Source organism: Pseudophryne corroboree, chromosome 11, assembly GCF_028390025.1.
Source record: "Pseudophryne corroboree isolate aPseCor3 chromosome 11, aPseCor3.hap2, whole genome shotgun sequence".
Taxonomy (NCBI): Eukaryota; Metazoa; Chordata; class Amphibia; order Anura; family Myobatrachidae; genus Pseudophryne; species Pseudophryne corroboree.
The window spans coordinates 321,547,504-321,563,157 of record NC_086454.1 but is presented as its reverse complement, the minus strand read 5'-3'; the positions used below and the strand labels follow the sequence as shown (position 1 = coordinate 321,563,157).

At 45.1% G+C, this 15,654-nt stretch overlaps 1 long non-coding RNA gene across 1 annotated transcript in view; it reads right to left on the bottom strand.

Moving 5' to 3' along the window:
* Positions 1–1,615: 1,615 nt before the first annotated feature.
* LOC134970227 (uncharacterized) overlaps positions 1,616–15,654 on the bottom strand; it is a 185,020-nt gene continuing 170,981 nt past the window's right edge. Inside the window, exon 3 of the long non-coding RNA XR_010189730.1 lies at positions 1,616–2,465. This is a non-coding gene — a long non-coding RNA (uncharacterized LOC134970227). The remainder of the gene's footprint in view (positions 2,466–15,654) is intronic.

Here is a 15,654-nt window from a genome sequence, read left to right as displayed (position 1 = left end):
GTCAGAAGCCGGAGCTCAAGAGTGAGCTCCTGCCTCCAGCTGCTGCTGAGGGGAAGAAGCCGGGTGCCCGGTAGTAACAAAATCTCAGTGGGCGCCCGGCATCTCCCTCAGTTAGGTGAGCCTGGCCGGGCCAGATCTAGTGGCTCTGCTGGCCTTATACGGCCCGCGGGCCTGAGGTTCCCCACCCCTGACTTACAAGAACCAATTTAAAAAAATCATAACATGGCCCTCCTTTGGTCCTTCCCTGTCCCTCCACATACTTCCATACAGTGAATGGCTGCCAGCACTCTCACCGATAGCTCCAGGCATCCACCAATCAGAATGCTGACAGCCATTCAATGTCTGATTGCAGGCTGGGAGGCAGGTAGAGAATGCTGCACTCTGATTGCTGTATAACTCCAGCCATTTACCAATCAGCATGATGACAGCCATTTACTGTCTGGCTGCAGGCTGGGAGGCAGGTAAAGAATACTGCACTCTGACAGGTGGATAGCTCCAGTCATCCGCCAATCAGCATGCTGACTGCCATTCACTGTCTTGCTGCAGGCTGGGAGGCAGTAGAGAATGCTGCTCTGATTGTGTGACCACCACCCTCCCCTGCCCCTAGAATTGTGGGCCCCTAGGCAGCTGCCCAATATGCCTTTACATTAAGATGGCCTTAGTAGTAAGCAGAGTTTCATGGCCGAGGGGATTGCTCAGGAAGAGCCCCATTTCTAATAAAAGGTTGTGTTAGTTTGGAATATTTATATAACTCTTTCATTTCAGGGGGACCTATAGAACCAGCAGATATTCTACTGGAAAGGAAAAATCTGCTAAAAATCTTATTATTATGAAATTAAAGCCTGATGTAAATTACGTAATCACACATGACTTAACCAGATCCCACTACGCGTACCCTGCACATTAAGTATGACATGCATGCGTGCCACACAGCCATGGATGAGAAGAGAACTGAGAACAAATGGGGTAGGTATAACGGGATGGGCAGAGCGGCTGAGGTGACCCAGTAGAAGCCGAGTCTATTTATTAAATAGCAAAAAAGTAAAAATGAAGATCTGTTGGTTTCACACTGTACTCGACAGGTATGTAAGTTGCATTTACAATACTGATTAATGATTTCCATAGTAACAACCATCCTAGTTTTGTCCTTGGCTAATGACTACATCAAACGTCCCAATTTTGTACGGTGTGTACGAGACAGAATTCAGGTGAGTTGTCCCTCTGACGTGCTTCGCCTCCTAGGCTAAGGTAGACACCTTGATGCAGTATCCTCGGCAGTCCAGAGGAGGACCAGTCCTGAAGGTGTAATAATAGGTTATTGTCTTCTTCAGGTAGAATATAGTAGTTGTATTACATGACTGTGGTTTGGAGGTCAGAGGCAAGGTTTACAAACAAGGAACACTTATGTAGTCCACAATTCTGGGAACTGCAAATGAACTCTATATTCCTCAGTAAGCCCAGACTTCTCTGCAAAAGAACTAGAGGTTGTATGATTAAGGTCGTACGAGACCACCAGTTGATGCAAGAGAATAACATGAGATTGTGCTAAGAATATGATATACAGAATATGAAATATATAATTGTATTTCAGAATGAAACTACATGGACATTCATGTGAGTGTAAATCAATCAGTTTTATTAATAGCAAAAATACAATTACTTTGTTATTATATCTAGAACAAAAAGGGAAAACAGAGAGATCATATTCACCATTCACTATTCCGCTTTTTGTGGCCTTGTTTTGTAATGGCAACAACCCTCGGCTGAGTCACACTTGGTGACTTTAATCCTTTGTCAACAGTTACTTAGTTGAAGTTTGTAATGTTGGAAAATAAGTAGGAAAAGCAGTAAAGGAATTTTATGAGGCCTCAAGTGATTTGCTACAATAATAATGCAATTGTGGGTATTGCTATATAGCAACTTTGGAATATTGATTAAAGTGGGACAGTCCATTAGGCCAAGTCATTCTTAAATCCATCTGTACACGTCTCTTATGGATAAAATAATAAACACTGTGTTGAATGAAAATGAGGGGGATTCTGGCTCTAATGTTTTCTGCCTCGGTGGTCTTATCCAGTGTCCTGATCTTCAACTTCATCGCTGTCTGCCCTCTGTGACGGATTCCATGCGCACGTCCTATCAGGACAGACCACCAAAAGATGCCAACGACCCGATGACAGCTGAGTCCTGTAACCTCTTCTAAACTCCATAGTGATTCCTTTTACGCACACCTGACCCTATCACGTATGTCTATCTTGGTACAACAAGACCACTCACCACGTCTGACCCACTGACTGCAACAACAAACTGTGGAGAGTTCAAAACGGGTTCTCAATAACCTGACAGTACGAGATCTAACTCTTTATAGAGAAGTATTGATAAAATGGTGATTGGTTTCAATAAACTGTTCTTCACAACTGCAAGATAGTTGGATGGTTGACTGTATTTCAGATTTTTTTTATTTCCTGAAAAACAAAAAAAGGATTTATCAGTTTCCCTCCCAAAAACATTCATGATGGTAAAAGGAAAAAATATTGAAAATCTAAAATAAAAATTCACTTAAATGCTGATGGCAGGGATAAAAAAAGAAAGTAATAGAAGTGAGAGGTGAAAAACATTACCTGCCAAGTCTTCACTTACCTGCAGTATTTACATAACAAGACTCGCCTTGGGGGCGTGGCCTGGCGGCACTGGGGAGAGGCCGCATTATCACAGCTCCTGCTTCACCCTCTTATTTATCCCCTTGCTGGGCTCATACTGCTGTACTGCCCACTCACTGTGCTTCCTCACCCTCCCTAACAGCCTTCTGGACTACCCGCTGACGGCTGCGGAGCTGGGGGACTGCTGACTCAGTCCCTGCAGGTTGTGGCCTCGGCGTGCCACCAAGCCGGGGACTCGTGTACGGCACCTACCCACGTCCGGAGCTCCGGGGCGGCGGCGCGCTCGTACGCTGGGGATCGACTCCTGCTGCTCCCCCACCGCCTGATAACCTCTCTAGCCACCTGAGGTCTCCGGCGGCCGAGGCTGCTGCCCGGGAAGAGAGCCGGGGCTGCGGGTGTCTGACGTGAGGGGCTGCCTCCTGAACGCTGCGGTGGCCATTTTGGATCCCCAGACTCCAGCTGTGCTTGGGTGCTGCCTGCCGCGGAGGATCCTGACTGCTGGCTGTGCGGGTCCTGAAACCCTTGTGAGACACTACAGTTGCATACCCCCGCTGGGGGGGCCCCCTGACAAGACAGCCTCCCATGCCAGTGCTGACGGCATTACGTTCCCTGATACCAGCCTCCCCACCTACTGCAGGACAGAGCTTCAGCCTCAGCTGCCCTGTGTTTCCAGCCCTGTGGGATATGTGTCAGCTCTGTTGAGGACGCCTGATGCACTGGAGAGAAGCCGCTACAGTGGGACGCCATGCAGCACTCGGGGATAAGATCAAGGTACTTTTCCCCCTTACTGCATAGTGACCCTGTCGCTGATTCTGGCAGCCGGAGGCCTTACACATCTTGCTACTGACGTGCTGCCTCTCTGCTGTTACATATACAACACAGCTGGACTGCTCTAAGATCGCCAATGTTGTAGAGCACCCGCCTCCTCGCACAGATCACTAAGCCGTTATTGCTGGACATTTGAATCGTGTTCTGCTGGGTGTATGCCGTGGCACAGAACAGAGCTATAGGTGCTGTTTTTGGATTTTACAACATATATCAATGATAGGCTTATTGTCATCACTTCCAGTTGTTCCGCTCTGTCACGTTGAAATGTAACGTGGGTACCTCCGACATATTGTTCCCACACGTCTTAGCTGCATGGGACTTTTGACATGCCTCTTTGCCTCTTGGTGATGTAACTCTCTAGATTATCCTTTTCACTGATGTGACCCTCATTAATCTACTCTCTGTGCCAACTACTACTGCACATAGTGTATTTCTATCTTTTGTGACCTCACATGGAAAAATTCCTGGTGTCCATGCCTATGTCCTCCTCTGGCCCTACCTCGGGCGCTCGCGAGGATACCTTCCACAGGAATTCATCCGACTCTGACTGCTCCACCACTCGTTCTCGTTCCCAACGGAAATGTACCAACACTACGGCTACTAAACAGCCTAAAATGAAACCTACAGATATTGCAGCGGTGTTGGGGCCTCTCCTAGATGAAAAATTGGCGGGCATTGAGGAGGCCATTGACTCCACCCTGACCCAACTGAACCAACATAATGGCCATCTGGATGATGTCGAGCAGAGGGTCTCGATGCTGGAAGAGGACCTACAGTCTGCACAGACCACTATAGAGGCCCAAACTTAGGAAATTAAGGGCCTCACTGATAAGCTTGATGACTTTGAGAATCAGAGCCGTCGAAATAACCGGAGGGTGGTGGGCATTCCGGAGTCGGTGAGAGGCCATGCGTTGCTGGACCTTCTTTCTACATGGTTGCCAGAAAAATTGGACATGGACCTCCACGGATCACCTTTAGCCATCGAAAGGGCTCATCGATTGGGACCTGAGTGCAGGGACTCTGCTGGATGCCCTCGCCCTGTTATTATGAGAATTCTCAATTACGCGGATAAAACCAAGCTATTAGATCACTATCGTAAGTCGGAAACTCTACTTTACAAGGGAGAAAGATTGCTTATATTCCAGGACTTCTCCACCTATGTCGCTAATAGGCGCAGAGAGTTCGCCCCACTATGCAAACAGCTATTTGAAGATAAAGTCAAGTTCTCATTGCTATACCCAGCCCGCCTTCGAGTCCTTCAAAATGGAAAACCGCTTTTCTTCGATGATCCATTGGCGGCGAAGGCCCACTTTGCTACTCAAGATACTTGACTTTTAAGCCCTTCTTAATGTTTGCTCTCCTTTTCAAATGTTATCACCTGCGGGTCACATGGTGTTAAGGGTACGATGTTGGCATACCATCTATGTATGCCAGAGGCTATGCCTCTACTTGTTTTATTTTTGTTGGATTGTAGTTCTTGAATGTTTATTTTTGTTTCTATTTTGCCTGCTGGATTGATAGGTCTCAGTCCTCCATAGGTTGGCCCCTCCTTGCTCGCTGGGACTGGGAGGGACACCGCTTTAACTATGATATCTTGCTGCTCTACTCTCCTCCTGTGGGGATAGGGTAGTATGACTAACAATACCACTTCCCAACCCTCTGGCCCGGTAACTGCCCCACTCTTTGATTTTAATATAATATCCTGGAACGTGGAGGGTCTTAATAGCCCCATTAAATGTAAAAAGGTGCTCGCACACCTCTCTCGTATGACCCCTCACATTGTATTTTTGCAGGAGACACACTGGATACATGAATCCTCTGTCTCCTTGAAAGCCCCTTGGATTGGGGATTGTATCTCTGCTCCTTATACTAACAAAACCAGTGGTGTTGCTATCCTCTTATCTAGAAATCTCCTGTATTCCATTCTTAAAAAATGTATCGATTCCGAAGGTAGATTTATCTTGTTGGATGTCTCTATTGATAACACGATTTATACCTCTTTGAACCTTTATGCACCTACTGGATCTAATAACCTTTTTTTTGCAGATATTTGCCAGAGAGTCTTATCATGGGGAGGTCAGAATTTGATTTTAGGGGGTGACTTCAACACGGTCGTCGATCCATCCACAGACAGATCAGGGGTGAGTACCAACAGACCCGGACCGTCTTCCAATCTTCTTCTCTCCTTCTGTTCTCAACTTGCTTTACTAGATCCTTGGCGTATACATCATCCCCTCCATCGAGACTATTCTTTTTACTCACATCCACATTCCACCCACCCTCGCATTGATTATTTATTCTTATCTAAACATCTTTTCTTTAAAGTATCTCACACCTCGATCAAAGACATAATTATTTCAGACCATGCCCCCGTAACTCTATCCCTACACTTAGCTTCACCTCAATGTATCTCCAAATGTTGGAGATTCCCGGCATATCTTATACACTCTGAGGATTTCTTACTGCATCTTAAACACACCTGGCTTGACTACCTCACTGACAATTTGGAACAAGAACCTAATACCCCACTTTTTGGGGGGGCCTCTAAGGCTGTCCTTAGAGGACATATTATTTCTTATATTAACTCTAAACGTAAGAAATGTAATTCTAATTTGCAAGAGCTAAGTACGGCACTCACGCTTGCTTATCGTACTTATATACAATGCGATAGTCCTATTCACAAGGAAACGTGCCTCATGGCAAAACAAATCTATGACACCTTCCTTACCGAACAAGCCCAAACGAGCTATGACTATAGCAGGAATAGATTTCATAGATGGGGAAATAAGTCAGGAAAGCTTCTGGCTAATCTATTCAGAGGACCTCGGAACAAAACATGGGTCGATGTGTTACACAGTTCTGGAACTATCCTCCTTTTCAATCCAACCGACATCTGTTCTGCTTTTATGCGCTTCTATAAATCCCTATATACTGCGGACGCTGATAGTGCCAATCCTTTTTGAACGAAGCACAGTTGCCGGAGCTCACATCGGAGGAGAGAGACTTATTAGATGCTTCTATCACCGATGATGAGGTTCAGGTCACCATTAAATCCCTCCCTAATGGGAAGAGCCCTGGTCCTGATGGCTTCAGTGCCGAATTCTATAAGATGCTATTTGCCAATATACTCCCTGTTCTAACTAAGCTATATAACCATATCCTTAAAACAGGAGAGACTCCCCTCCGTTTTAATGAGGCAAGACTCATTGTGCTTGCAAAGCCTGGCAAGGATCCCACCCTGGTAGGTTCTTTCCGCCCTATCTCGCTCCTCAATCAGGATTTTAAATTCCTGACTAAAATAATGGCTAACAGATTACAGACCTGCCTGCCCCGCCTAATTTTACCTGCGCAGATGGGTTTTGTCAAGGGTAGACAGTCCACACCGGGAATAAGAGCAGCCCTGGCTGCAATATCTCACACTCATCTCTGTCAGGCCAAAAGTAATATTATTATAAATCTAGATGCAGAAAAGGCGTTTGATAAGATCGCCTGGCCTCATCTGACTAGAGTGCTTACCCACCAATGCTTTGGCCCATTGTTTCATAACTTGGTGCAGACCATTTAGACTAACCCTGTGGCACAAGTTTTAGTCAACAGTGTAGCATCCGCCCCCTTCACGTTGGAAAGAGGCACCAGACAGGGATGCCCGTTATCTCCCCTTCTCTTTAATTTGGCGTTGGAGCCCCTTATCAGGTTTATTCTGTTACATAGGGAATACAAAGGCATTGCCGTGGGCACTCAGGAATTGAGGGTGGTGGCATTCGCTGATGACCTTCTCCTTTTTCTGTCCAACCCCCACCTTTCGATCCCCCAGTTGATCACCACAATTGACCGCTTTTCTTCTTTTGCGGGATTTTCTGTTAATTACGGGAAGTCGGAGGCATTGGCCATATTTGGACGAGCGAGAACGGGGTGGTGGGATACCTTTCCCTTTAAATGGGCGGCTACTTATATAACTTTTCTAGGTGAAGCGCTCCCCTCAAATCCTTGTCACTTGTATCGATACAATATTACCCCGGTTTTGCGCAAGATTAAAATTTAGCTTGGTCTTTGGCAGACCCTTCCTCTAAACTTGCTGGGATGCTGCAACCTGTTTAAAATGGCTAGCTTCCCGAAACTTCTTTATGTCTTACAGATGACTCCTTTATTATTATCCAGCTCGGACCTATCCTCACTGAATACTTCAATTACCAACTTTATCTGGTCTGGCAAACGACCCCGGATTAGTATGAAAAAATTGTCCCAAACAGTACTTGGAGGTGGAGTTAACCTACCCAACATCAAACAATATAACCTTGCCTTTCTTCTCTGCATTGCCTTGGATTGGCTTGGCGATAACAATTATTATACGGACTCCACTCTAGACTCACAATTCTGCGCTCCTCTATCCCTCAGCTACATACTTCATGCCAGACCTTCCAAATTGCCCTTAAATATCACTAATAACTTATTACTATTTCCCATTATACAGGCGTGGAGAATGGCAAGGAAACCTCTTAAGCTTCAATATCTCTACTCGCTTTCTCTACCCATAGTCGACAACCTGGAGTTTCAGGAGGCCTTGAGACCCTTCACTGCCTGGTATTCTTCTGGTATCTGTAACCTACGCGACTTACTTAATGCCTCCCACCTCCCGTTATCCTTTGCAGAAGCGAAGGATAAATATGGCTTACACCCTCAACAGGAGTTTTCTTACTTCCAGGCAGTCCACTATCTTAAAACTGTTTTGCCCAAATTGACACACTATGATTTTCTAGATCCTCTTATCACACTTCTCCGCTCTGGCTTCTATTCTATCTCGACTATATATGCACGCATATGCATAGAAATTGACCCCTACTACGGATCTTCCGGAACTGTCCCAATGGTCCTCCTGCATTCCATCGGTCACCGCTGACTCCCTCTTAAACCATTTTCAGCTAACTCTGAAACTCATTCCAGCTAGCTCGTACCAAGAAATGGCCTATAAAATGCTCCATAGAGCCTATATCTCACCTAACTGCTGATATTTAATGGGCTTCTCGGAGGAAGCAAGATACACCAAATGTTTAACTGATGGGGCGGATCTTTTGCATTGTTTTTGGGATTGTAGTTCGGTTAAAAAGTTTTGGCATGAGGTACATCAATATGGAACTACGATTCTAGGCGTGTCTTTCCGTTGCACTGTCTCTTGGGCTCTGTTTCGTTATTTAGCAGACCAGAAAGACATCCCAAGGACCAACAAAAAACTTCTTGTGATATTGTCAGCAGCTAGCAGAAAAGTTGTTTTACAACAGTGGATTCATAGTTCTACTCCCACTCTCTCAATGGTAGCATCCAGACTATTCTTTTTATTTACCATGGACTGGCTAGAGGCTTCCATCTATAAAGAAAAACTCACTCCAACGCTATTCCAGTGTTGGGATAATTATATTCGGATACTCCCCATGACCACTAAACAGGCAATTCACAACTGCTTCCAATCTACTTCATGGTATTTACTCCACACTATAGATCATCCTAACCCCTTAGGCCTTTGAATACCGTACCTTTCTATCCCTTCTTTTAGCTCTATTTCTATTTCTTTCTCTGTTCTCCTATAATACCGGGCTGATTGGGAGATTGATCTCCTAGATTTGGGAATATCTCTGTGGATGGATCGACAGCCCGTGACCTCTAGCAGGCATTAAATACTTTAAATATTTTAAGTATTTTCGGTTTCATTTTATTTTATTTTGTTTTAGTTATTGTGTTTATATCTGGAGAACTTGATATAATATATTGGTACCAGCGGAGGACGTTTGCTCTACATATGCTTTCTCCTTGCCATTTTGTATTATGCTCATAAATTTTATTCTCTTATTTGTTACACACATGATCTTTTTCATTAGAATGTTTAAATGTTTTATTTGAGGAAAAATTTGAAAATGTGTTTTGATTTCTCCTTGTTCCGCTGTGAGATTGAATATTCGATATCCCGAGGCCCTCTGACAGGGTGACCATGTATCTGCACTGTAATACCTTATTGTCTCATTATTCTATGTCTTGAATTGCTATATCTTCATTTTCTTCTTTGTACTGTGAGAAATCGGAATAAAAATATTTTGAAAACAAGACTCGCCTCAGGCCGCCAAATCTTCAAGCGTTCCCTGAGAACTCACCTCTTCAGGCAGTGTCTACTCTAGAACCACGCATATAACCTCCATGATCTGACCTACCCAATTACCCGCTCTCTACATAGTCCACACATAACTGTACACAGAGGCGGATTGGCCATAGGGTTTACAGGGAAGATTCCCGGTGGGCCGACGCACCCGTGGGGCCTGTTTTGTTTGAGGACATGTGGTCCTTTTTATAGACATAATGAATAAGATGCAAAATAATTTGCATATATGAAAATTACTTTGCCACTTAGCCTGTGATTGCAGATGATCTAGTGTATGCTCTGTCTGCCTGCTTTGCTGACATACAAGATTGAGTGAATAGTGATTGGGATATGGTTGGTGTAATAAGCAAGAAAAAATATATTTCTAAAGAATGATATAGGCCCTCATTCCGAGTTGTTCGCTCGCTAGCTGCTTTTAGCAGCTTTGCACATGCTAAGCCGCCGCCTACTGGGAGTGTATTTTAGCATAGCAGGATTGCGAACGAAAGATTAGCAGAATTGCGAATAGAAATTTCTTAGCAGTTTCTGAGTAGCTCGAGACTTACTCCTCCACTGCGATCAGTTCAGTCAGTTTCGTTCCTGGTTTGATGTCACAAACACACCCAGCGTTTCTTCAGACACTCCCCCGTTTCTTCAGACACTCCCGCGTTTTTCCCAGAAACGCCAGCGTTTTTTCGCACACACCCATAAAACGGGCAGTTTCTGCCCAGAAACACCCACTTCCTGTCAATCACACTACGATCACCAGAACGATGAATTTTCTTCGTTAAGCCGTGAGTAAAATACCAAACTTTTTTGCAAATTTACTTGGCGCAGGCGCACTGTGAACGTTGCGCATGCGCAGTTTGCGACTAATCGCTCCGTTGCCAAAAAAAAAAACTAACGAGCGAACAACTCGGAATAAGGGCCATAGTTTCCTAAATTCTGAAGGTGTATCATATAATGTGCTCATAATATTTAATTTTATTTCTTTTTAACTTCCCCCTTGATGCTGGACATGCCCACTATCTGGAAAGTCTTGGGGGGAGGGTGCTGCTGCCATGGCCCATGGCTAGACCTTATACCTCGGGTGCTGCCCATGTGGGGCCACTAGTGCAAATTTTTCCAGGGCTGCTTTTTCTTCCCAATCCGCCCGTGACTGTACATATGTTTCCATTCTACATTCAGACATCCTACTGACCGCAAGCCAACACTGCTGTGTGACTGGATCATACAGCCCACAAAGAACCTCTGCAGTCTGGCTGGATCAGCATGCAATATATAGCACCTATCCTTGTGTATCAGTGCTTATTTCTCTATAGAAGCAGGACCCTCTTACCTCTCTGTCTGTTATTACCCAGTCTTTTCTTTTTACAGCTTTGTTCCAAATTGTAAAGTGCAAAGTAATTGAAATTCATCCATTTTCACAATAATTTTCACAATCATTAAATATAATGGAGTGTCGATGCATAGGTGTTAGAAAGGGGATCCGGTCTGAAGATCGACACTGTCTAGGTCGACAATGTTTAGGTCGACCACTATAGGTCGACAGTCACTAGGTCGACAGGGTTGGAAGGTCGACAGGGTTTCTAGGTCGACATGTGCTAGGTCGACAGGTCAATAGGTCGACATTAGTTTTTCACATTTTTTTCTTTTTTTGAATTTTTTCATACTTAACGATTCATGTGGACTACGATTGGAATGGTAATCTGAGGCACCTTGCCCGAAGCTCGCGAGCCATGCAAGTGGACACGGTGCACTAATTGAGGTTCCCGGTCACTCTACGAAGAAAATGACACACACACACAAAAAAAACTCATGTCGACCTTTTGACCTGTTGACCTAGCACATGTCGACCTAGAAACCATGTCGACCTTCCAACCCTGTTGACCTAGTGACTGTCGACCTATAGTGGTCAACCTAAACATTGTTGACCTAGACAATGTCGATCTAATGAGCCACACCCGTTAGAAATGAGGGGGCATCTTGAGCCCCCCCCACACAAAAAAAAATGTATGCGCCACAGGCAATGTCAGGATGGCGATAATTCCCTTTCTGGCAGCTCAGCCTCCTCCCTCCCCACAGTCCTTCTCCACCCACCTCCAGGCAGGGCAGTCCTCCACCCTGCACATAGCTTTAGCCCCTACAGCGGGTGGCTATTTGCTGTGGGCTGGATCTGGGATCAGCTCTGCGTCCTTCTCACCTCCAGCTTCTTGTGTTCCTCCCTTCTTCCCCCTCAATTCCACCTTCATCCTCCCCCCCTCCGTTCCATCAGATAGATAGAGATTTCTATATAAATAAGGAGCAACATTCAGCAGTTTAGGGGTGCCAAAATGAAATTATATCTTGGCTCCCCCAACCTAAAATGTTGTGTCTGTGTATAGTACACTATACTGCAGCGTAGCCTTGGGATGTGTTAATGACTGCACATGGGGGGGTCATTCCGAGTTGTTCGCTCGCTAGCAGATTTTAGCAGCATTGCACACGCTAAGCCGCCGCCCTCTGGGAGTGTATCTTCGCGTAGCAGAATTGCAAATGAAAGATCAGCAGAATTGCGAATAGAAAATTCTTAGCAGTTTCTGAGTAGCTCAAGACTTACTCCTACACTGCGATCAGCTCAGCCCGTTTCGTTCCTGGTTTGACGTCACATACACGCCCTGCGTTCAGCCAGCCACTCCCCCATTTCTCCAGACACTCCCGCGTTTTATCCTGGCGTGCCTGCGTTTTTCCGCACACTCCCAGAAAACGGTCAGTTTCCGCCCAGAAACACCCACTTCCTGTCAATCACACTCCGATCACTTCAACGATGGAAATTCTTCGTTCGGACGTGAGTAAATCTACCAAGTTTTGTGCTAAAATACTTAGCGCATGCGCATTTTCGCCTTAATCGATCCGTTGCGAAAATCGGCAACGAGCAAACAACTCGGAATGACCCCCATGGTGGCTTCCCAGATACACCTGCAACAGTTCTGCTTTAAATGAATCATGAAAATGAAGGGACATCAATCTTTAACACAAGTATCACATTTGTATGTTGGAAGCTTTTTTGACTTTGGTGCTCCTAGAAATATGCATCTCATTGAAGGTATCCAACCCCTAACTCTGTGGTGATGGGAAAATACAGAGCCCCAGTGCTAGCCTGAAAGTACACCTCATTTCACGTTCCTGATATTTATACCTGGATGGCTATAGCAGCTTGTTTCCAGGTGCCCACCCTGCAATGTTTATATGAATGTTACGCGGTGCGCTAATGTGTAGACGTAGCTGGATACTAGCAAAAGCCCCAGGCTAGTTATGTCACGTTGTAGCAGAATTCTGTCTCTGATTATGACAACTTGTTTACTGTAAAACTGTTCTCTGCATTTCACTGAGCGACAAGAATACAGAATGAGAACTCTTCTTATTGCAAGTCTGCTGACCCCTTTATGAAATTACAAATTCTAACACGCTTGATCCCTTTTGTCCTCTTTTACACGGACCCTTTTCGCTACAAGACGTCACCTGCCGTGCCTTGTGCATAAAATAAAAAGTTATTTCTTTAGGTCCCCCCTCCCCCCCCCCCACCCCCCCCCCCCCCCCCTCCCCAATGATCATCTATTTTATTTTTTCCTTACGGACAAAAAGACAGACAGATGAGTGATCGCATTACACCTGATCCCTGCAGACTAACAGAAAACAGAGAGGTTTAATAAAGCTGAATTACAAACTGCCAGGGAGGCCTTATCCTCTGCTATCCTGGGCACAAGTGGCCAATTCACAAAGGCAGACCTACAAGCAAGGGCGTAGTAAGAGAGGAGGGGACCCGCATAGGCAAACGCAGGGGGGCTTTCGGTTGCCCAGAAACCCCCCTTCTCTTATCAAGTGCCTCAAATTATGACAATAGCAATGGTATATAATACAAGAGCTGCAGCCACATCATGCAGTTTAAGGGACAGAGCAGAGCTACCGCACATGTCCAGTAGTAGCAGCTTTTTCTACCAAGTTTGCTGTGTGTGTGGATCTGAGTCCTCAGTCAGTACACTGGACCAGAGAGCAGCTACTAGGAAGAAGAGACAGGAGCCTTACCATGAGGTGGGAGAATGTGTGCTTAGAAAGTGTAGTACTGGTTCTATTATGTTTTTATATTCATTTATTATGGTATGTTCAGCAGAGTGGGAGATTGTGGACTTCATTTGGAAACCCCCCTCTAGAAATCCTGCGTTTGCCACTGACCTGTGTGCATCCTCCTTCGCGGGCCCCCTCCTCACCGTAGCAGCAGTTTCTGGCATAATGCCCGCGCCTTGTTCCTGGGAGCATTTCTAGTACGCATGCACAAATCACTCGGAAATGGCCACGGCGGCCATTTTCCATGTGATTTCTGTCCGCAGTGCAGGGCCGTCGTCGAGGGGCTCCGGAGGGCTAAGTATATTATATGGGTGCAGTGTGTGCTGTATGGGCCCCCCTGGACCCTGGGGCCCATGTGTATTGCACACACTGCACCCATTACATAAATGCCATTGCCTACAAACGCTACAGCAACAGTCCTCTTGTCCCCATCTAGTAATACAGAAGAGAGGACATTTAATAAGCAGCTGCAATATTAGTTTATAATATGAGAAGGGGCAAATGTTTTTTTATTGAATTAAGAGAGCAATATTATTTATTAAATATATTAATGGGAAAATATTAATTAATTGTTAATTGGTGTAATAAAAATTATGGCAGGGGCAACATTTATTCGTTTTTGGCTATAAAAATGGTCTTCACATCATCAGATAATAAATGTTGGGAAAAAAAATGTAATCACTAATCAAAAATGAATTAATATAGAGAAGCAAGGGATAACACTATTAAAGTTATCGATTTGATAGCTCATGTCCAATCAGTAAAAACTCTCTTAATGCTTCTCTGCACGGTTGCGGAAAAGGCCTTTGATCAGGTGGACTAGGACTTTATGGAGGCTGGGACTAGGGAATACATTTCTACAGAAGATTCTTTCGTTGTATAGGGCGGGACACAGTCGTTAGGTCGACACAACTTAGGTCGACCACTGAAGGTCGACAATGCCATTAGGTCGACATGTCCATTAGGTCGACATGTACTAGGTCGACAGGTCGAAAGGCCGACATGAGTTTGTCACATTTTTTTCAATTTTGGGGATTTTTTCATACTTAGCGATCCACGTGGACTATGAATGGAACGCTAATCTGCCCGAAGCATGGCGAGTGAAGCAAGGGGACATGGTGCACTAATTTGGGTTCCCCGTCACTTTACGGAGAAAACGACACCAAAAACAGTAAAAAACCTCATGTCGACCTAGTACATGTCGACCTAATGACCATGTCAACCTATTGTCCCTGTCGACCTAATGCATGTCGACCTTCCATGGTCGACCTAATGACTGTCCACCTAAGTTGTGTCTATCCAACGACCCATACCCGTATAGGGCTCCCTCGGCGCAGGGCAGGGTAAATGGGATTCTCTCTGACCCGATACAAATTTCAAATGGTACGCAACAAGGTTGCCCGCTCTCGACCCTTGATTTTTATACTATGCATGGAAGCTTTGGCTAGAGTGATCAGGGGTAACACCAGCATAACTTGCCGGCAGGTTGGCAATATACACCACCGCCTGACTGTCTTTGCAGATGACTTGTTGGCAATCATCACCAATCCTATAATTTCCTTGCCCAATCTTTTGGAGGAATTTGCACGCTTTGGCAGATTGTCTAATTTTAAAATCAATTATTCCAAATCTACGGCATTGAGCATCACATTCCCGGCCTCAGTGGTTTCATCCTTGTCTATGTCATTTCCGTTTACATGGCACCCCTCTCATATTAAATACTTAGGGATTTTGATCCCTTCTACTCTCAACACAATAGTCACTATTAATCATATCCCTCTTCTTCGTAAACTGCAGCAGGAGATGTCGCAATAGCTCACGCAGAGGTTTTCTTGGCTTGGGCGTATTAATATCCCATTGAAACTCCATCCTCAGTTTTTATCTGAAGCCCATAAGGCGATAAGTCACTTTGTTTGGGGCGGGCGGAAACCTAGATTC